The sequence below is a fragment of the Anarrhichthys ocellatus genome, unplaced genomic scaffold (assembly GCF_004355925.1).
Source record: "Anarrhichthys ocellatus isolate YVR2014 unplaced genomic scaffold, GSC_Weel_1.0 scaffold16, whole genome shotgun sequence".
NCBI lineage: Eukaryota > Metazoa > Chordata > Actinopteri > Perciformes > Anarhichadidae > Anarrhichthys > Anarrhichthys ocellatus.
In genome coordinates this window covers 8,525,643-8,549,797 of record NW_022280046.1, presented here as the reverse complement: position 1 = coordinate 8,549,797, position 24,155 = coordinate 8,525,643, and positions in this window count along the sequence as shown.

Here is a 24,155-nt window from a genome sequence, read left to right as displayed (position 1 = left end):
TCTCTCTCTCTCTCTCTCTCTCTCTCTCTCTCTCTCTCTCTCTCTCTGTTTCTCTCTCTCTCTCTCTGTCTGTCTCACAACCTCACCGTGTCACTCCCTCTCCTCCCCTTCCATCGTGAACATCAATGGAAAAGGGCACAGAGGGTACGGGAAGAGAAAAAAAGGACATGAATGATGGAGGTAAAGATGATGATGGGAAGAGGAAAAAAGAGGGAATGGGGGAAAATGATGAAGGAGGAAAGATGAGGAAGATGGGAAGCTGAAGAGGAATAAATAACAGGAGAGGAGACTAGCAGGAGACTCAACCCCAGGGGGCACTGTTTGTCCTTGTAGCACAACTACACACACACACGCACACACAGAAACAAAATGAGGAGGAAACACAATCTACACATAACTTTGGTCAAAAATAAACCTTTTATGTTTAAGTTGATAATGTGTTTAGCTTTGCATGTTAAACTGCATGTGATTAGCATAAAGTGTTGCTATGTCGCATGTCGCTAAAGGGAACATCAGGACTAACTCACATTAATGCAACATTCACACTGCGGGAGCAATAACTGTCTTGGACGACCTGCTCTACCTCTGAGCTACATCTTTATTCACATATCTTGAGGTTAGAGGTCAAGGAACCCCTTTTGAAAATCGCCATGCCACCTTTACCTCGCTTAAATTCTCCTGACAAGCTAGCAGGAACCAATGGAGCCCTTAGGTCGCCTAGTGTCTTATGACACCAGTATCTTCACTTTAAACTCAGCCCGCTTCAGCCTCTGAAAGACAGCCGGCCGACGGATCATTAACAAGTTCAAAGAGGACAGAGGTAAACTTGGAAGTAGAACTGCAATTGGCCGGCATGAATGAGAGGAGTTCAGGCCCTGTTGACCTGTTCATCAACTGTAACCTGTTAATTGGTCGGTTTATTCAACATTCATCTGATTGCAATGAAATTTCATTAAATATATCTCCAGATGATGAACTGTTTGGATTTGAATGACCTTTTCCTCTTGTACCATGCTCAGGACAAATCTTTCATTTTTAGCTCTTAAAATAACTGACTCGTCAGCATGTTGTTTGTTCTGTCCAGCACTGTTATATTGTGTCTTTAATGAACACCGCCGCCTCTAGAGGACGCTAGCTTTCAGAGTTAGTCTGCAGCAAACTAAGAATTTCAAACACAGTCATTTTTTTTCACTGTGAAAAATAAACATGCAAGCATGACTGCAGTCAAACATTCTGTGACGAGTCCATGAGATCAGGTGTGTTTATTTTGTAGACCTTTTCATCCCTTCCGCCTGCTGCCCACCTGCGCTGCACCTGACGTCAACCCCACTGAGATACGCACCCGGTGGTCAGCATAACAAACACACACACAGGCAAATTAGCATGCAAACACACACACACATACACACTAACAAACACCCAAAACACCCCTGAGCTACAGCGTACAGAACGTCACCATCATCAAATCTGTCTCCCATTTGAGTTATTTTCAAAGCATTTATTCTTTTAGAGACGCTCGTGGCAACTGGAACCCAACTTGTGGCACACACGCACATTTTTGTCCCCATCTGGTCACCATTCAGCCGGATGCGTGCTCCCTCTGTAGCTGTGTGTTGAAGCGGAGACTCTCACAACCCTCAGTCAGCTCTGTTCTGCAAAGACTCACTTATTGATCTTTGACCTTTTATGGCCTCTTTTGGTGGCTGGCAGGAACTGCAGCAAGATTGACAAACAGCTCTGTGTTTGAAAAGTTTTATTTTTTTACCTCCGCCAAGGAGATTATGTTTTCGGTTGGGCTTGTTTGTTCTTTTGTCTGTTTTTCTGCAGGATTACGGAAAAAGCTACTGGCCCCGATTTTTATGAAACTTGGTAGAGCGCATCATAATCACGTGGCGGATACACACATTATTTTTTTACTCATGGAAACGGCATTGACGGAGGTCTGCGCTCTCCGAGTGCCCTTCTAGTTATTTGCTATGATCATAAAAAATGATTGTTTCCGAGCAATTTAACTGCAACACTCGTGCAAATATGGACACAAGAGTAAAGCAAAGCAGCTTCATGCCTTTTGAGCCTGTGTAAATGGCATATTAAAAGAATTCTGAGATCAAATGATGAAATATCTTCGTGCATCCGGGTAAGAGATCGGTCTAGAATGTGATTTGCCTAGCTTAGCACAAAAACTAGAAGCAGGGGGAAAGTGCTATAGCTTTCTCCATCAAAAGCAAAAAAAGACAACTGGAAAATTCCACACACAAAATTTATAGCTAACGTTAATGCTAACAACCTGCCTCATGGTTCACTCTTTCATGTTCCCGCTGGAGGAGAAACAGTTTCCATTGGCGTTTGTTCGCCTCGTGCATTTTGGATGAATCAGACACAGAGCAGTGTGCTTAGTCAGAGGAGAGAGGAACAGTATGACTGGGCTCAAAGTTCAGAACATGAGAATAAATCTATATTTTTCATATCATTTTTATATTGTCAGCTGCCACCTGAATTTTGTGTTTTACATGACATGAATATAAACATTTACATCATCAATTGGTGCATAAACGTTCATCAGAATGCAGGAAATGAAGCGTTTTACGTTAAACGAGTCTCAGTTAATGACTCAGTTTGGACACATCTAAAACCTTTCAACCCACTTTGCATTCACAGGTGACATTCACTTGACTAGAGTTCATTCGTGGTTTGATGAGTGTGTGTGTGTGTGTGTGTGTGTGTGTGTGTGTGTGTGTGTGTGCGTGTGTGAATGCCCGGGGGCCCAGGATGACAGGATCTAAAATAATCAGCTTTCTTTTCTGGTTCCAAGCAGCCACCTGTGGACAGCACCGTGTATGTGTGTGTGTGTGTGTGTGTGTGTGTGTGTGTGTGTGTGTGTGCAACATACATGTGTGTGCATCAGCATGTTTTCATTGGACGTCCACGGTGTGGTTTGTGTGTTTGACCAGGTTTTCATGCATGTTTTTGAGGGTTTCCCGATTTACAGTTTTGTTTGTTTTAGTCCATGTTCTCATATTTGCCCCCACTCCTTCTGGTTTCCCTGAAATGGGATCGGTGGGTTTGTTTACGTAACTGAGCTGTTCTCCATGCAGACTCCAAAGCAAAACAGTAGAAGAGACTTCCAAGAATTGCAAATGGGGCTAAAGAATGCAGATAACCACTGAATAGTGACCAAAGATTTCTATAAATGTAAGCATTTCTTAGAACATACACTGTTATGAAACAGTAAATCATTTGAATATCACACTTTAAAGTCTCAAATAAAAGTAAATTCTCAAATAATAGTTTGAGGTTTGTTTGAAAAATTGAATAGTCTAAAGAGTGTACATGTTAAATAATGTTCTAAAGTGGAGGTTGTCATCTTTTATAACTGACGGCCCTCTTGTGGCAGTTGCAATTTTCAGAGGACCGCCTTAAAAAAGTAAATGAACATGACCAAAAAAAAACATAAAATGGGTAAATATGTATTTTGCCACTGTCAACTGTACAGTATGTTAAAAGAAAATATATATAGATTTTCTCACCACATGCTGGTGCAAGATGGTTTCCTGCAGTAGCTAAACTCGTTTGTCTTCACCTGATGATGTGACGGTGATACTCAAACAATACTCATAAACTCATTGAGATTATTCATTGGAATTTGACCTTTTTAATTAATGTGAATTCTTGAGCACATTCAGATGTATGAAAATAATTAGCTTTTTATATTACCCACCAAAAATACTTTAATGGAACCATTCGCAGGTACCTCCGTGACTCACTAGATGGCGCTCTGAGGCCCACCTGTGGGTGTTGATTGAGAAAAGCAGGTCTAAAGTGTTCTAAATACTGATAGATTATCTGTAAAGTAAAGGTTCTAACCAGACAAATACATGTAGTTATTAATAGTTATTTTAGTTATGAACTGGATTCAACTGTATTATATTCATCCAGTTAGCCAGATTTTACGATAAAATACAATAAAATGCACATGTAAAATTCATCTTTTCGCTGAATTTGACATTCATTTTTCCTCAACACAATGTGTAATGGAGAAAATAAGAGTTATGTAGACCAGAAATGTGGTTGTGTGCGTGTGTCGATGAAGTGCCCGGGTAGTCCTCACCCTCTCTCACCCCTCTCTCCCATCTCCCTGTGTGTTGACGTCAGTATCGGTGGTGAACCAGACCACAGTGGCTGCCTGCAGAGCCCTTTGATCCCCACTCTACTCTATTAGAGCTCTCATATGGACATCACACGACACCACACACACACACACACACACACACACACACACACATACATACACACACACACAGATGGTCTGTAGCCTGTAATTTGTTTGTGGTTTAATAAAGTTCTGTCTGACAGATTGACTGAGTGATGAACTGATCCGTCCTGATATGTCAAGTGGACAAGAGCTTTACATACATCATACGTGATCGTGTTATACTGTAGTGCTACATTATGATACCACAGACGGACATTTTTTACAAGATAGAAACACCTTATTTATTTAGAGATAAATTATACTGTGGGATATGTTTATGCCATATGTAATGTAATATAATGTAAGTACATTATTAAGCCCCGGAACCACATGATTACACTATGGAGCTACAATAATGTAGTATAGTATTATAATTAAGCTACAGAAAACCTTAAAGAACTACATTATCATACTATAGAACTACATTAACACAGCATGGACTATATGATATTGTAGTATTACATAGTCACACAACAACACTGCATTTTGATACAGCAGTCTTACATCATCATACTACAGAACAACATATCATATCTTGGGACTACATTGTCATTCCATAGAACTGCTTTATCATAACATAACAACTTCAAACCATAGAACCATATTATCATTCCATAGAATTACACCATCATTCCATTGAGCTATATTATCATAACATGCAACTACATTATCATATAAAAGAACTACATTTTCATTCCTTAGAACTGCATTATTATTCCACAGAACTACACTGTCATGGTACCTGGTCACCTAACTATGGAACCTCTGTAATACAGTACAAATGCAATATTGTTGAGGTACAGATACATGCAGAAGTCCTTCAGCTCTGTGGATCAAAACAGCAGACATGTTTGTAAATGGAAAAAGCACAACACATACAACACGTGCAGAGGCCTGTTGAGAGAAATCTGTTGATTTCACCTTCTTTTTCTAATATAGAGTATTTCAATCAGGTGAGTGGTGCGTACAATTACTCTCTGACAACTTCATAACACCCTAATAGTGGGGACATAAATAATTCCCCATTAGAGATCAAATTATCAGCTCACATCGCTTTTTGCTCAAGCTTCATTTCCATGGACTCGTCCCAGCTTCTCCCTCCTCTTATCTCAACCTGCTCCTTCATCAGAGGTGAAGATGTACCCAAAGGGAATCTCTTTTTCGTTACCTTTCTCCTTCTCCCACCTTCACACCTTCCTCATCAGTTCTGCCAAGTTTCCCCCAAAGGTGTGCTGCAGCTCGCTGACTCGCTGCAGGAAATGATAACGAGCTTAGAAGAAAATGTTCTCACCTGTTCAAACTGTTTATTTCCAGACTTAGAGGCTAATGGGCTGTTTTTTAAGGAAATGAGGAATCTCATATTACAAGTCTGTTTGATTTTTATATACTTTCTAGTTGTTTAATAAGTGTAATTCAATCCAAATTAATAGAAAATATCTGCAAAGGCAAACTTTTGTCAGATTTAGTTGCCTTAAGTTGCCATAAGTTGCCTTCTCAGATTTAAAGAAAGAAGTTTAATTATGTTTTTGACAGTCATTTGAAGTTTGAATGACTGTTATGAACCCCTTGACAAAGGCTGCTGAGGTGAGAAATTCTCACTTTCACAGCTTTTGTCTTCTTGTGCTGCTCATCCTCTCATGCTGCTGTTGTTACATTGTTCTCTTTGCTATCGTTAATAGAATAGAATAGAATAGAATAGTACTTTATTCATCCCCAAGGGGAAATTTGTCTGTGGCAGCAGCAAACAGGGTTACACAATAAAATAAAAATATTAAGTGTGGAAAATGCACAATATATACAATGTAATAAAATAAAATAACCGAGCAGGACCTATTAGATTTAAGAAGATAAAGTAATAAAAATGCACAGTATATACACTAAGTAGAATCGTATTAAGTTAACTAAGTAGGAAAAAATAAACAAAACAGTAGTGCACAAGATCACCAGCAGCAGCAACAACAGTGTAGCATTGTTATAGTCTTGTGTTTGATTTGGCCAGAGGTGATTTATTATAGAGTCTAATGGCAGAGGGCAGGAATGTTTTCCTGTATCGGTCCTTGTGACAGCGGAGCTGAATCAGTCTGTTGGAGAAAGTGCTCCGCTGTCCCTGCAGTAGGTGGTGGAGAGGGTGGTCCGGGTTATCCAATATGGACAATAGTTTCTTCAGTGTCCTCCTCTCCACCACCTCTTCCAGATAGTCTTGTTTGCAGCCAATGATGGAGCCGGCCTTCTTAATAAGTTTATTAAGTCTGTTGGTGTCTCCGGCTCCAATGCTGCTCCCCCAGCAGACAACGGCGAAGTACAGTGCACTGGCCACAACAGACTGGTAGAACATCTCCAGCATCTTGCTGCACACGTTGAAGGATCAAAATTTCCTCAAGAAAAAGAGTCGACTCATCCCCTTCTTGTACACAGCATTGATGTTGGTCTTCCAGTTCAGCCTGTTGTCGATGGAGACACCCAGGTACTTGTACTCCTCCACCATGTCCACGTCCTCTCCCAGAACTTTCATCGGTTGTGGAGCCGTCGTCTTCCTCCTGAAGTCGACCACCATCTCTCTGGTCTTGGCCACATTCAGACGCAGGTGATTTCTACCGGCCCACTCTACAAAGTCAACCACTACTGTCCTGTACTCCTCCTCCCGTCCGTTCCTTATACACCCGACCACTGCAGAGTCATCAGAGAACTTCTGCAGATGGCATGACCCTGAGTTGTACTGAAAGTCAGTGGTGTACAAGGTGAACAGGAAGGGAGACAGGACAGTTCCCCGTGGGGCTCCAGTATCACTGACCACCGTATCAGACAGCACACGGCCTAATCGGACAAACTGTGGTCTGCCTGTGAGGTAGTCAGTGATCCAGGAGACGGTGGATGCGTTAACCCCCACCACCCGCAGCTTCTCACTCAGCAGCACTGGTTGGATGGTGTTGAATGCACTGGAGAAATCAAAGAAAGTGATTCTCACAGAGCCACCGGTTCCATCCAGGTGCGACTGAGCTCGTTGCAGCAGGTAGATGATGGCGTCGTCCACCCCCATATGAGGCTGGTATACAAATTGCAGAGGGTCCAGTGAGGATTTCACCTGCGGTCGAAGGTGGGCCAAGACCAGCCTCTCCAGCACCTTCATCACATGAGATGTGAGGGCAACTGGTCGGTAGTCATTGAGGCCAGATGGTGTCGTCTTCTTTGGTACGGGAACCAGGCACGACGTCTTCCACAGCACCGGGACTTTCTCCTGCTTCAGGCTCAGGTTGAAGAGGTGTTGAAGGACATCAGACAGTTGGATGGCGCAGGTCTTCAGGACCCTGGGGCTGATGCCATCAGGTCCCACAGCTTTTCCTTGATGGAGTCGCTCCAGCTGTCTTCTCACCTGGCCAGTCGTCACAGAGAGGGGGGGGAGGGCGGTCATAGTGTCGGTGGTGGCAGAGCCCTTTGAAGTGGAGAGCTCTGAGTCCATGCAGCACACCAGGGGGGACAGAGGGGGAGGTGTTTGGGAGATGTGGTGTGTGGAGGAGACAGATGAGGGCTCTGAGCTAAACCTATTGAAGAAAGAGTTTAGCTTGTTGGCCCTCTCCAGGGAGCCCCCTGGTTGTCTCCCTCCAACCTTGAAGCCGGTTATCTGCTTCATTCTAGTCCACACCTCCTTCACATTGTTCTGCTGGAGTTTGGCCTCCAGCTTCCTCCTGTAGGTGTCCTTGCACTCTCTGATCTTCATCTTCAGGTTGCGCTGGACTCTCCTGAGCTCGTCCCTGTCCCCCGACCTGAAAGCTGCTTTCTTCTTGTTAAGAAGAGCTTTCAGGTCACTGGTGATCCATGGCTTGTTGTTGGGGAAGCAGTGTACTGTCCGGGATGGTATGACAGTTTGTTCACAGAATTTGATGTATTCTGTGATACAGTCCGTCATGCTGTTGAGGTCCTCCCCATGTGGTCCACACAGCACACCCAAATCCGTTGACTCAAAGCAGTCCTGCAGGGCAACATTAGCCTCCTGAGACCACCTCCTCACAGTCCTGGTGGTGACAGGCAGCCTCTGCACCAGAGGAACATACCTGGGTGTTAACAGGATCAGGTTGTGATCAGACCTGCCAAGGGGGGGGAAGGGCAGTGGCACTGTATGCATCCTTTGCATTAGCATACAGAAGGTCCAGGGTTGTATTATTTCTTGTGGGGCAGTCAACATATTGGTGAAAAGTTGGCAGGGCTTTATCCAGGGTGGTGTGATTAAGTCTCCAGTGATTGCCAAAAATGCACCAGGATATTGAATCTGCAGTCCAGACACAGTGGAAAGGATGGTGTCCACTGCTGTCTCGGAGTCAGCTGATGGGGGGATGTACACAGCGACAACAATGGCGGACGAGAACTCAAATAATAAGTAAGCATCCCCACGGCTAACAGTTCAATGTCCAGGCTGCAGAAGCGTTCCTTAACACACACATGGTCAGGATTACACCACCTCTCTTTCACATACACAGCAATCCCGCCACCTCTCTTCTTGTCGCTCTGAACAACGTCTCTGTCCACCCGAACAGTCCTGAAGCCGGGCACCGACGCACTGTGGTCCGGGAAATCCTCGTGCAGCCATGTCTCAGTGCAACATATGACGCTGCATTCGCGGAAGTCCCTCTCGGTCTTTACCAGCGCGCCGAGCTCGTCCGTGTTATTTGCCAAAGACCTCACGTTCCCCAGTAGTATCGCCGGTACTGAAGGTTTGTACCTCCTCCTCTTCGCCCTCCGTTTGGCTCCAGATCTGCAGCCCCGGCATCTTCTCCGTAGCTCCGCAGGGATCACAGGCCTGGCGCCGGGCAGCAGCCGCGGCTCACTCAGCGCGAACAGCTGATCACGGGAGTAAACAATGGCCCCGCTCATTGTGTGTGGCTCGCCGTTACACAGATACAGAAAAGCAACAGAAAGCCACGAGAAAAGTTGAGAAAAAAGGTTATGGTCCGTTGTCTGACCGTAAGAACCAAACGTTAAGGAGAAAGAAAGAACTAAAAGAAGAGAGGAAAGAGTGAAAAAAGACTAAAATTAAAACACACACAGGGAGCTGCTGGCACGGCGCCATTTTACAATGGCGCCTGCTTTAATGTAATTAACATGTCGGTGGGAGATCGTCTGATCCTCCAAAGTGAAAATGGGTTTATATATATACATACTCCAAAGAGAATATGTTTGTTTTTTTATGAAAGGAATGTTCCTTTAATTACCTTCTCACTCTTTGCACTCACAGTACTCAATCACCTGACGTCCAGAGGACTTGCTCTGAGCATCGATTGCCACGGTGTGACGTGCAAAAAGGACTGGAGGGAGAAAATGTATATTTACAGAAGATGGGAAAGCAGAGTGTAAGTGCCAAAGTAGGAGGATAAGCTGTGGACAGAAGTTCAGGAATCAGAAAAGAGACGCAAAGGAAGAGACGCTGAGAGAAGGACGAGGATGAAGAAGTAAAAGACGTAGATACAGAAGAAAAGGTGAAAACTCACCTGAAAAGCGTGTCATGTCCTGCAGCACACAACATAGCTTGGTGCATCGTCACACCCCCCAAACACACATACACACACACACACACACATACACACACACACACACACACACACACTAAACTCCCTCCCTGACAGAACTCACACCTCAAAATATGTCTTAATTGACTGTGTGGAATTTTAATTACACCGCTTTGTTCTCTGCTGAAAGGTGAAGTGTGAAAGGAGACGTACATGTCTACATGGAAAAAGAGGTGTGTATGTGTTTGTGTGTGCGTGCGTGTGCCTGTGCATGTGTGTGTGTGTGTGTGCGTGCGAGCGACAGAATCCAAGAGATGCTCATTACCTGTTTCCTGACTCAGAGTCCCAGTTCAGTCTGAGAAAAGGCTGAAAGTGAACAGTCAAAAATAAAACATCCTGATGTAAATGATCAAGAACAACGCCATGTGTTTTTAAAATCTCTAAATCCTGTAATAATTTAAGGATAATTCTGGTGAAAACCACAGGATTAATCCCCCATTGCATTTGGAAAAGTAAGTGCACACAGCTATGGTAATTACGGTAGGGCAAAGTTGAAGATGAGAGTGAATCTTTATGGGGACTCTCGAGGGAGTGCATAACAGTACTGTTCTTGAAAAAGTACTAAAACTCTGCACAGCAAACAGAGAAACAAGCTTGTGTCACCCTGCAGCTCTTCTTAATCCTTTCACCTGTATTAAGTTGTGATAAAGCAGCATGTGGGATTCTATTGTAATCAGTAATCAATGCAAAATGTAAAAACAATCAATATAGAAGCAAACTTAACAGACACCTGAAGCGAGACCTGAAGCAAGCACAGCTGATTCATCAAAGACCTTTATTGGCCAAGTGTGCTGGCTCATACAATGAATTGAACTCCAACTCTTAATGGACTTGCACAGAAAGAAGCTCGGGACAAGGACAACAAAGTTGGACAGATACAGCTAATGAATAGGTAGGACTGTTATGTACACAAGCAGTGAAAAAATAGGAGTAATTATGATATAAATATATATAAAAAGAACCAATGACCAAAAATAAAATTACAAATTAAGTGTAAACAATACAAGTGCAAATGAGTAAATAGTGAATGGACATACAGAAACTGGATGATTACAGTATCAACGTGTAAAGATCATTTTACACTGTATGTACACTGTGTAGGATTTGTATTGACACTGACACATGCTATTTACATATTAAAAGATTTGTGCATTTAAAAATAAATAAATTACAATCAATGATGTCAACAAATGCAATGATCCCTTCAATACAAGCAATGTTTCAATTATATTATTCTATATTTTAGCTTACATTCTTTAAGGTGTGGGTCTGTGGCCCAGCAAATGGGATGATATGTGATTATGGAGAGGCCCCAGCTCATTGCCACCATGGTCAACAGATAAAAAAATGTTCTTTTTATACCGACTGAACCTTGATCATTGTTAAATTTTCTGTTATAAAAACTCATGAAACAACGTAGTCGAAACCCACAACCAGCGTGGTCTCTAAGGCAACATTGTGACAGCTTGCACAGCCAACGTTGGTCAGCTGGCAGTAAACGTGCTAGCAGATTAGCTCGCTAGCCCCACGGGTCACGTTATCCTAGGACTGCAGGTCTTAGTGGTCCCTCGAGACTCTCCCAAACGCTGATGGTTATCTGTAATGGAGTTTGGGTAAAAAAATAAATACCGTTGGCTTCATTTTCTCCTTCAAAATTGACTAAGCCCGGGGTTGTTATGAACCAGTCCGACTGCCTGATTGTCCCGAGACTCGTGTGTCTAGGCACATTCTCTTGAGCGATGAAGTTAGTGAGTATTGATAGAAATGTTGGACAGAACCACTATAAGACCCAAATTATGACAAACAGGAATCACTTTAAGATCCTCCCACTACCTTTGACTGCACATGTGTGTGTGTGTGTGTGTGTGTGTGTGTGTGTGTGTGTGTGTGTGAGTCCTCAGGCTGAAGCAGGTTGCGTAAGTCTTTATTCTATTAGCTTCAGTCCCAGCCCTCCTCTCACCCTGTTTTTGGTACACTGATACTCACAACCTGCCGCACAACCACATCTGGTTGTTCAAAGGCCCCGTTGTGTGTGTGTGCGTGTGTGTGTGTGTGTGTGTGTGTGTGTGTGTGTGTGTGTGTGCGTTAAGGTATTTTCCCAGCAGCTGCCTGCAATCTCTGCAAAGTGCTTTGGTGTCTATCTCTCACACACACACACCGACTCGTACAAACACATTATTAAAACCATTAGTTGCTGTGAAACAAGGCTTTTCTTCTGCCTTAGAGCAGTATTGTTTGTGTGTGTGTGTGTGTGTGTGTGTGTGTGTGTGTGTGTTTGTGTGCGTGTTTCTGTTCTGACCAGCAGAAAGGAATGCACATGCTAACCTATAAAAGTAAAAGGTTAATGAGGAGCAGACATTGTGCCTGTTTAACTGCCAGCAGCGTGGCTCTATGGTACAATATAAACAATATTGGTCTGTCCAGCGGTCCACCACCTTGATCCGTACTGAAATATCTCAACAATGCAGTGGATTGAACTGTTTTTACAGACAGTCATGATCCCCAGAGAATAGTAGCACCACCATCAAGTCAAAATATAAATGTATCCAATACTTTAGGTTATGACCAAATACCTGCACAATTGGTATAAACTTTACCAGGGAGGCCGAGCAGTGTGATACCCCAATATTTGAAGCATGTCCTCCGGCCGCCTTTAAAAAAAAAATTAGGAACCACCATCCTGATCTTCAGATGGTCCAACCATGTCCAGAGCCTTCGGCACCTCAGGGTAAATCTCATCCACACCCAGCTCGGAGAGCTTCTCAACTCCCTGAGAGACCTTTGCAAGGGACATGGGTGAAGCTTCTGCCAGTCTTCAAACCCTGCCACATCTATAGAAGTTTGACCGCTTCAGGAGTTCCTAAAAGGGATCTTTCTACCGCCCAACATTATCCCCAGTCAGGGTCAGCAGTTCTCTTCCCCTGTTGAAAAGTCTGAACCAAGCCCTTCTTTCTCTTCCTGCGTGCGTTGTAAAAAGGTTTGCTAGAATTTCCTTGAGGCCAACCAAAAATCGTTCTCCATAGCCTCACCCCAAACTACTCCCACACCAGGGTTCAGGGTTCTTGCTTTGGCGATCGCCATAGCCAATGCCCTTCTTGCGTCTGCTGCTTCCAGATCAGTCAAGCCTGAAAGGCCTCCACCTCCGCCACAAGCACAGAATATCTTATGACCATGTCGTAGCAGCCCCCTTCTGCAATAAAGGCTTTTACCATGGTCCAATCAAATTCCATGTCCCCAACGTTCCCTCGGGATGCATGAGAAATTCATCTGGAAGGGGCGTATTGGGGCTTTAGATGTTCCCAGTTCACCCACACTAGACATTTGGGTTTCCCCCGACCACCTGATTCAACTCACCACCATGCAATCAGTGGACAGCTCTGCTCCTCTCACCACCCGAGTGTCCAAGACATACGGCCACAGATCTGATAATACGACCACAAAAATGTAATCTTTTGCCGAAAGGCCCTTTCAGTCACAACGCGATTGGAGCTGTGCTCGCCGCTGTGTTCAGGGCACATCTGCCTATAGGTGTTTGGGGAAGTCATGGGGGACAGCGCAAAATAGGCAGAGTTTTAAAACTTCTAGCAGGAATTCGTCACTATGTTGTTGCCAGCAACAAAGATGCATTCGTCCCATCATACGAAACTATGACAAGCCCTGCTAGTAAGAAAAGAAACTGTGTCCGGGACAGGGCTTTCCTACCGATATCTCGATACAAGCGCAAACTTGTGTTGTACAGCTCACGAAATTCAGACACAAATACATAGACCGTATATAAAAAATGGACTTGGTCATCATGACTTTACCCATTGGATGTTTTTGCAGCCAATGAGCGGAAGTAACCATATTTGTAATGCGGAGGAATGACGTAGAGGCACTGTATACGTCTATGTTAGCAGGCAGCGACCTGTCAATCACAGTAAGCCCGTCCTAAAGCATACTCTGCTTTATGGTCTGTGTGACTCTAAATGGACCATAATTTACTAAATGAACATCATGCTGTATTGAAGAAGACTTGAAACTAGAGATTGAGACCATAAACTCATGTTTACAATGTTTACTGGTAATAAAACAAATGAAAAATAGGGTCAATTCGCCTTTTAGCAACCAGAGGAGTCTCCCCCTGCTGGTCAGTAGAGAGAATACAAATTTTAAGACACTTCCGCATGTGATTGGCTTCACTCGGCAGTGCCTGCTGCCTGCACACATATTATTAGTTTCTTCTCCATTTTCCATGACTGACTCATGTCTACTGGCCATGCAGTAGACACGATAATGGCTCATCACAGGGAAAAAAGCTGTTGTGGCGTAAGCCAATGGAAATAATGGATTCAGGGCGCCGTTGTTGCATTGTGTCTAAAAGGGCGGGAAGGTGTTCTGGTACCAAGTACAATTCACCTTATGCTTGAACATGGCGTGATTTGTCAGGTACCTATGATTACTTTAAAACACCGTTTCTCTTCAGAACGTCACTTTGACATACAGTATATTGCTGTTGCATTTCCCTATAAGGTTGACAAGGTAATCATCAACTTACATACTGTGATTACTTCAGAGCACAGACAAAGCAGTGTGAGAAAGTGTGTTATGTTTTAGCAACAAGGTGAAAATGTTCTGCTTTTGTATTTTCAGGTGCAGCCTTGTATAAAAACGTCACAACATTCTTATCTAAGACATTACACTTTCCACCTGTGTGCAGCTGAGACAACACTCTTTCTCTTACTCTGTTGCATAGTGAATGTTGTGTCTTGGTGTGTGTGTGTGTGTGTGTGTGTGTGTGTGTGTGTGTGCGTGTGTGTGTGTGTGTGACAGAAACAGACACGTCGAGTGCGTCTGTCAGAAGGTCAGTCGTGTATTTCTTTCTTATCAAGAAAGATAATTGGTAAAAGTTCAATTTCACCTTGAACCAGGGCGAAAGGGTTCGGCGTGTGTGTGTGTTCGCTTGTACCTCTTGTCCTTGTGACGGCCAATTAGAGTTGTACACTTTGATAGTGAGGACATTTTGGCCAGCACTCACTTCATCAAAGGGCTGTTTGAGGACTTAAAGGGTCGGTTCTCCCAAATTACAAAATAATTTTTTCTCACGTACCTCTTGTGGTTTCTATCCATAAAGAGTGTTTGGGTTTTGAGATATCTGTCTCTGGGATCTCTGCTTCCATGCCTAAACAATGGCGGTGAATAGGATTTTGGGGTCACTGCATTAAAAAGTTATCGAACGCGTGTCCTTATACAGACCTCACTGGGAACAATTTTCATTTGAATTAAAATTAAATACAACCTTGAACGCAACTTAATGGTACGATTACCTCCTTATTGTGATGTAATTCCTTTAAACAGGACTTTTGTGTGGGAAATAGGACATTGTGTAAAATCAATGTGCTGCCAGTCATGGACAGAAAGGCAGTTCGATTTTACAGGGTGAGAAGGCAAAAGGTCACATATTCAGTCATCGTGATGTTTCAAAAAAATCCAATATATGTATGCATTATATATATACATATATATATATATGTATATATATCATCAATATAATAATTAAGTGGATTCTGAATACTTTCTCACTACTTTCGCGGAAAAAATTAAAAAGGAAGGAAAAGAGCGAAGGGAAAGATTGGACATGTGGGTCTCCACTTCAGTTTTATACAACAGTACATTATATATAGCAATATACAACATAATTAATTTTAATTAATATTCAAGCGACTACAGTTCTTTGCTACTGCAGATCCACAGTCACTACACTTGTCTTAATTCACAGAGTGTACACATTTAACAGGATGAAACTGAGCGACACTGATAATTATGAAAAGTCTAAATGTAATTAATGGGACTTATTTCAGTGTGGGAACTGACGGTCAGAAAAAAAGGATCAACGGGAGATTATGCTGCAATCTGCTCAATGAGAACACACACACATACATGCATACACTCCCACACATATTCTGATTAGATTTTGGAAGCAGAGCGTTCCTACAATAAATGACCTTTTGTTTAAATATCAACACACAGAAGGTGCTCAGGCTCACAGCTGCCAAATATCCTAGTCCCTCCATTAATATGTGTGTTCGTTATAAGAGAGATGAACTAATACAATGGATTAATATTTCCTCTGACAGTCCAACAGTGGAAACTAAACTAAAGTAAAGCATTACACATTACACAACTGATATAAATATGATATATTGCAGCATGACACTTAATAAAATCAGAAATCGATAGGAAGGCAGAAGAGAGGAGAGCTGTCTAACTGCTGTTGTAAAATCTTAAATCCTTCATTTACTTTGATTGATTCATAACTTGTCAATTGCATTTAGATATTGTTGAGCCCTAATTATCCAAAAACTGATATCCATTCTACATTCCAGGCAGAGGGCTCCACCCACTCCCTCAGGAGAGGTTACATCTGATTTACACGCATTATAGTGCCAACTGACTGCTATATCATTCGTCAGAACGGTTTTAATTCTTCCATCTCACAGTAGCCTAGAAGGGACAAACCAAACGGTGTATGTGAGCAGCTTCACATATTTGCCCAGAAATATTGGTAAATAAGCCTTACCTTCGGCAGACCATTTTCTTTCTTGACTTTGATCATGCAAAGTTTTTAATCCAATACTCAAAGTAAATTCCCCCGATTAGTTTGAATGGCCAGCAGTGAGACCGCAGACAGTAGTTTCTGTCCCATAGTTGGTCATTCTTCACTCTCAAGTTGAGAGAAAGATCTCTAGCCCTCGTAGTTGGTAACGGGCAGGGTTTCCGTAATACAGGAAAGCCTGTCAATGATCACATTGTAGGTTTCCGATTAAAAAAACCTGCTGTGTCTCATGGTGCAACCTACCATCATTCCCAACTAGTCACGTATTAACGCTTTGGCAGGAACTTTCTAACATGCTGGATAGCAAAAACAGTTACCTATGTTAAAGAAAAGATTGTGTTTTGGGTTCAAATAACTACGCTTCTACAGTGAAAGGTTGTTGGTTTTACACTGGGCACCAACAGCTGTCCCCTGGGTGAAAGTCCTGTGTTTGTCTGTAAAAAAAAGATGTGCCTAGAGGCTGTTTTTACCAGCCATGTTACTGGCATTGTCATAACTTTGTTTCCGGGAATTCGACAAGTCTAACCCCAAATCATGACCCATTCTAAAGATGAATGTTAACTGGTCAATGTGCGTCGTATAGGGGGTTGAATCTATGAGGACTGAGAAGTACTTGGCATGCTGCATTTCAGCTACAATCGCTGTTTTCTACTTTCTCGTCAGTTGAGCAAATATATTCCTCACCCACAGTGGAAGACGGGTATGATGTTGCCCTTCTTCTCTTTTGACCATACTACTCTGTGTTCTCTTAAAATGAGGTCAAACTGTGTATGAAGTTCCAGCAGTTCAAGGTACTTGTCATTACTTGTTGAGCCCAAAAGTTGATCATTGCCCCCCAATACTTAGTCCTCTTAGTCCCAGATGTAAAAGCATTTTGTTGTGAGGATAGCAGTTTACAAGCTGCTGATGCTGAGTAAATGAACCAGCACTAGCTCGTTGTTTGGGAGCCAACAATGCAACAAACCAACGGTGAGTGACCGCGTTTTACCTCCAATGACTTGCTCTGTGATGTCTCCCCATAGTTCAAAGTTTAAAATCCTCCAACGGCTGCTGCTAATTGTCCAGACTTAGTGCGATTTGTCAATCAACCTTGTCGTCCTCGCTGTTGCCTCCTCTCGCACTGTTGCTTCCTGTCTCCAAACTCAGCTGCATACTGTCCCTTCAAACCTGCACCTGAATCCCAGTCACCGCAGAGTCTTGACTGAGTTGTATCGGTTCAGCAGATGTCAGCCTTCTTGCAAACGTTGGCTTTGCTGCTCGCGCAAATTGAATCTCAGCTAGTGCCTCCTGCGGCTGATTGTGGGACACCAAAGGATGTCTCTGTCCTTGCATTTTTGCAAACAAAAAAAGCTTGCGATTGTGTGTACAAGATGGAATTGTGGCTATTACCATTATTCTTTTTATTAAGTTATTGTTCAGCACTACCGCTGAGCTGATACCTGTCCCTTTTGAATTTGTCTGTTATCAAATATGGTGGCACTGCATCATTGTGGACATGTCAACTGGGATTTGAGGGGAGATTTGACACCCAATCAATTACAATCATTTTTCTGTATACATATACACTGTATACTGTAGTTCACTTTTTTCTCAGTTAAATCTCTTCCAGTATATAATATGTAGAGGAAATATGACAAATATTTAAAAAGTCTAAATCATTTGGTTCAGCAAATTGGCTGATGGCCTAATGCCATATATTGATAATCCGGTAGAGGACACGGGCATCATCGACGGTAGACAATGTTGTTTTTGATTAATAAATGTGTCATCTTATAACATTTTGCAGCATCAGCCTGGGCATTATTTAATTTTCTCTCCCTTTTCACCTTTTTGCATTTTCTGTCCTTAAATATCCATTTAGTTTGTATTTTCATTCAACTCTTTCTTGCTCTTTCCATCTTGATTTTATTTGATTATCTCCTCTGACGTTACATGGAAGAATCCACTTGAAGGGGCGCATGGGGGTGACAACGGTCGGTACCACTGCACCTGCCTAAAAGTTAGCTTATTTACCATTTTGGGAGTGTGTAAACCCTAATCAGATGGGCTGTTGTAGCATCAAGTGGGCCGTGGCCGGAAGGTCAATTTCTTTCCCCCCACATTGCTGGTGGTGGCCTCGCTGCCCACTAGGTGGGTCGTCCCATCTGGCATTTGCAGAAATTGCCAGATTGCCATTCAGATCCTGGTTGCGGCTCTGACAAACATTCCTTGTATCGACGGAAGCATTGGAGCCCGAGCTTTGCGACTGAAGTGGTTCTGTTCTTTTTATACAGCATCTGAGCACACCACAGCTCCACACACACACTGTGCACACACACACACACACACACACACACACACACACACACTTACCACAAAGAGCAAACCCCAGCAGCACCCATGGCTGGGTTGCATGTGCAAAATGAAGCAGCCTCTCTTCATTTATCTGTGTGTGTGTGTGTGTGTGTGTGTGCGTGTGTGTGCGTGTGTGTGTGCATGTGTGTGTGTGTGTGTGTATGTTGATTTGAGTTTGGTGGAAACCACCAAATCCATGGTTTAGGCCGCTCCCCATCCTTCTCCTATTTTTATTTTTCCCTGCCTTCTCTCCCTTCCCTCTCTCCCAGAATATCTCCCTCCTTTCTGTTTGCTGACTCGGCACCTCTGCCTCTCTTTTAAACCTCTCAACACATAACTCCCCCCCACCACCACCACACACACACACACTCCCCCCTCAATGTTGCACTTAAGCACAATAGTAATATTCAAATGTGCTCCCACATGGTTGCTGTGAGTCGTTCGTGGTCCAGTCAGCAGAAGTTGGAGTCGAACATGGCAACCTACATTTGTGGTTAATAAATCAAAAGAGGATAAAAATAATCAACCATTTTATTTATTTTTTTGTTGAAGATCATTTTTAGGATTGTTTTGGTCCATTCCTGCTTTATTAGAGTGGATTCAGCAGACAGCAGGTCATATTTGGAAAATGTAAGGCACAAAAAAAGAACAGTATCCTTTCCACTGATAACCATAATCAACTACAACAGTGATGGTGACCATGTTGAGGATGTTGAAGTTGAGGATGAAGGCATTGATGAGGAAAAAAACTAACAATATAGTGGGATGATGATGATTTTGAATATAGTTAGGGTGATGAAGGTGATGCTGATAACGGCGATGATGAGGAAATTGATGACTGGCTCAATTGGTACCAGGATGATAATGATGCTTGGACAATGATCTATATGGTCATGGTGATGATGAGAATGATGGGATGTAGATAGTGACAGTGACCACAATGATGACGATAATGTCATCAGTTAGCAGTGTGATGATGGGCTTCTGATGCTGCTGAGAAAGATGTTTGAGATTGGCATGTGAGGATGATGAACTATGAATGATGTTACCAGTGAATCTGATGAGGATGATGAGGATAATTGAGTACGGACACACCTGCATGGTTTTGTTTCTGTGTTTATTTATATATATAGACATAGGTATGGACATAGATATGTGTGTGTAGTTTGGGTGTAGTTTGTCCGCCCGCGCTGCAGTAACACAAAGACGGTGAAGTTTCCCTTGAATGAGTTCTAGACCTCAGCCACATTGTGTTTGTGCACTGACATCCAAACACACGTCTCTTCCTGTCACTCTCCATATTGCTCTGTCTGCTCCGACCCACAAACAGTGTGCGGTTTTATATGACCCGTGTGGCCGTCTAGCCGCCCAAAGTCTCATTTGATTGGATGATTTTTTGAGTGCAGGACGAGTCATCAAACATTTAAAACCCTTTTACAACAGAGAAAAGACAGGGATTTGCTGCAAAAAAATAACCTGATATGGATTTATTTGACATATATTTGTTATATAACGAGAGATAAATGAACAATGAACAAAGGGAAACAGGATTAAAACTGGGAAAATATATTGTCTATTTTACTGGGTCTTTGATGCTGATGTCACCATGTTCCCAGATTCAGCAATTACTTTGATACTGATGGACAAAAATAGGAAAATATTGGGAGTAAAATATATAGTTATTCTATAATCCATATGGCCCCTTTTCCACCTCAGTCAAGTGTAAGAACTTTTTTGGGGGGTAATTTAAAGATATTTCTTCAACTTTCTTGTAGAGGACATTTTACAGGCAAATTCAACATGCACATAAACACCAATGGACAAGCTACTGAGGGAACAACTTTTGCTTTATAAACAGAAGGAAGTGGCCTGAACTTGACCCCAGCTGCCTCCCTCAAGCCCTCCTTCTCTCTTTTTTCACCCCTTCCCTCACACACACACACACACATACACATACAATTCATACACTGCAGACACCTGTGTAAACCATCTGCTTGGCACCCGCCTCCTTAGCCCCAAAAAATACCCAGGCCTGGGATAACACACACACACACACACACACACACACACACCGTCTTCTAGAAACATCCACCCTCAAACTCTCAGACTCACACCAACCCAGATTTCTGCAGGAGAGAAGCTTACATGTGTGAGATTTGACACCTGCTGAGCTTCTCCCACTGAAAAGAACCTCAGTTCCTCCTCAGGTCTTTAACTGTTAGTCGGTGCTTTTACGTGAGCGAGCAGGTGGGGCTGCTCAGCCACTCAGTCACATGTGGAAGTTGGAAATTTGTAGCTCACTACTGAAACGTCTCTGTGAACTGCATGAGTCCAACTTATTACACTCCCTTTTCAATGTTTCTCTTCATCGTCCCGCCGACATTGCGCTTCGTAACTATTGGTTCAGTTGCGGAACAAAGTTCACCTTTAAGTCTCTTTCATAGCTGCAGATTTACATAGCTGGAGACTTTTACTTTGATTACGTTTATATGCACCAAATATTATGGTTGTTGTGCATATTCCAAAAAAAGACAATATTCCCAATAAGATGTATTAATGGCTTATGAAAATTAATATTCCTGTTTACATGCAGCCATGCATATGACTGTAAAATTACCCCATGCCTTATCCTCATGACCGAGACTAGTGAATTCCTTGTCGACGCCGATGTCGGCTGTGTTTGACGGGTCGACGCCCTCATATGTCGTTTATCACGCCAAACTATGGAACAGTGGAACGGCAGGAGCCGCTTGAGCCATTTTGCTTTTTTGCGTCAAAAAGTTTTTCACCGGTGGCGGACTTGTTGGACCGTGCACACACAGCCTCCTTCTTTCATTACTTCAACCACCTTCTTGAAAAAGGTTGACGTGATATTTGTTCATATCAAAAAACCTGTTGGTATTCAAGTCCTTCATAATGTTTTAAAATACCAGAAATGTGGGCTTTTCTTTTGGGCATCGCTACTCCAGCTTTGCAAACTATCGACTAGTGGGTTTGTGTGCAACGCACAGAGCTGGTCGTAAACAGGAAAGAGGCCGCGTGGCACAAAATGCCATAAAAACCCAGAATGCACTATACATTTCCAAAGAGTGCTCCTGAAAACAGAACAATATCACATGTCTTAATTAGAAAATACTCGATATGGAATAAGACCTTATTCAGAATTACCAAACGGAATATGATTCTGAATGTTGTCATATTATGAATAATGGTGGAATATGAGTGTGCATGTAAACGTAGTCAGTGTGGAGCTTTTCGTCGTGCTTTCATAAAGAGGCGGACAAAAAAACATAAGTTTAGCAGTGGTAGTGAGTTTAAAGTACCCGAAACCTTTAGAAAACTAGAGAGCATCTCGCAATGGGATCCCACCAGCCACAACACCAAATAAGGCCAAGTTAGTTGAGATAATTGTCATCTCAACTACACACCTGTAAAGTTTCATGACTGAAGCTAACACAGTTGTGATAGACAGACAGTAATGGCAAACTACTCAAAAACTGCCTCTGCAGTAGTTTCTGCTACAGGAGCACATGTTTCCATGATGACCAGGCCAGTCTCACGGCAGTTCATAAAAGCCCATCTATTGGTTTCGTGCTCAGGGACACGAAATTGTAATTTTCTTTTGTGCCGCTCAGCACAAGAAACAATACCAATGGAAAGACAAAAAGGATCCTTTTTTAGTGGAGGACACACGACTTAAAGGCATCCACGTGGCTATGCAACGCTCAGAGTGACAAAGTATTAGATACTGAGAAAGACCACTTCTGCTGGGTGGGTGGGTCCAACATACACGGGACTTTCAGACACGAGACCGATGTTTGACACCACGTGTCCTGTTTTGAAGCAACGCGTTTGTGAGGTGTTTTTTGTGTTGCCGAAACCTTCGCTTTGTAGAAAAAAAAATGGACAATTCCCGATAGATTCGGTTTCGAAAACAATGCCAGCGTGGCTGTTGCGACTGGTGACGATAGGCGGTCTATAGCTGTCTACGCCGTGTCATCCGAGCAGAGCTTAGCAGAGGGAATGATTCAACATGAGCTCAGAAACAAAAAAAAAAAGCTTCTTTCTAAAGCAAAGCAATCCGGTCATGTGACAGTCTCTGATATTATGGGATAGAATAGTACAGCCTACAGTAGCTGATGTTACACGGTCATGTGTTACAAGAGAGAATGATCCTGGACGGATACCTGCAGAAAGACCTTGCAACTTTCTGCTGAACTACTGAGCTGCAGAAGTCGCTGTGGCCACAGTTTTTTAAAAACTCAGTGAATTGGCAATTTATGTTCACAAAATAGATACAGAGGAAATAATCACTGGTGATGACACAAATTCTCTGAAATCCCTCGTACTTGCTGCTGTAGAGCAAATATGTGCATACGAGTGGTTCTTGCATGAGGCCCATTGTTTCATCCAGAATTATGAACGCATTGATCCCGCATGAGTAATGTCTGATAACGAGTTCCGTTTCCTATTTATGGCTGAAATAAGAGGACATGTTGAGCTGTTAAAGAAAGTTTTCTGCTAAAACCAAGACGAAAGAAAAAGTGACAGAAGCTTCTTCCTCTGTGGTGGTTGGTTTGACGAAGAGGGCGCTCCATGAGTTCAGCTGGAGGAGGAGGATGGAGGAATGTTCCAGAATGCTGATACTGAGGACAGATTATACACACGCACACACACACACACACACACACACACACACACACACACACACACACAAAAAAACACACAGACACAAACCCCCCCACCTCTCCCCCCCCCCCCCCCTCTTTCTCTCCAATCTCCAAGAGCACTCACACTTTTACACACTCATATATTGACAAACACACATACACACACACACACACACATACGCGCTTACACACGCAGACACACACACACACACACACACACACACACACACACACACACTCAGTGATCCGGGTGGAATCAAAGGGTATTAGCTGTGCGGTGCTCGGTTCCCCCGGTCCTTTCCCAGCATTCTCCACAGCTGTACGATTACACAGGTGTTTGGCAAAAACACACTGTTAGAGACTGCAGAGGGGCTGTGTGTGTGTGTGTGTGTGTGTGTGTGTGTGTGTGTGTGTGTGTGTGTGTGTGTGTGTGTGTGTGTGTGTGTGTGTGTGTGTGTGAGAGAGAGAGAGAGAAAAAAATGAATATGCATGTGTGGTTGCATACATTCACTTGCACAGCTTCCCTGCAGGAGTGTGTGCTTGAGTCTGGTCATAATGTGTGTATGTTTAGACCATTAATTCCTCCCAGTGAGTCAGCCCTGCTATTTCCTTTGACCACCGCTACCATCACATCTTAAATTCACTCCTGTCATTTCTTTTTTCTCCTTCCCATCTGTCTGCCCGTCTTCATTCATGTCAAATATGGGCAAAGGGGCATGGGTCAATATATATATTTTTTTGAACAG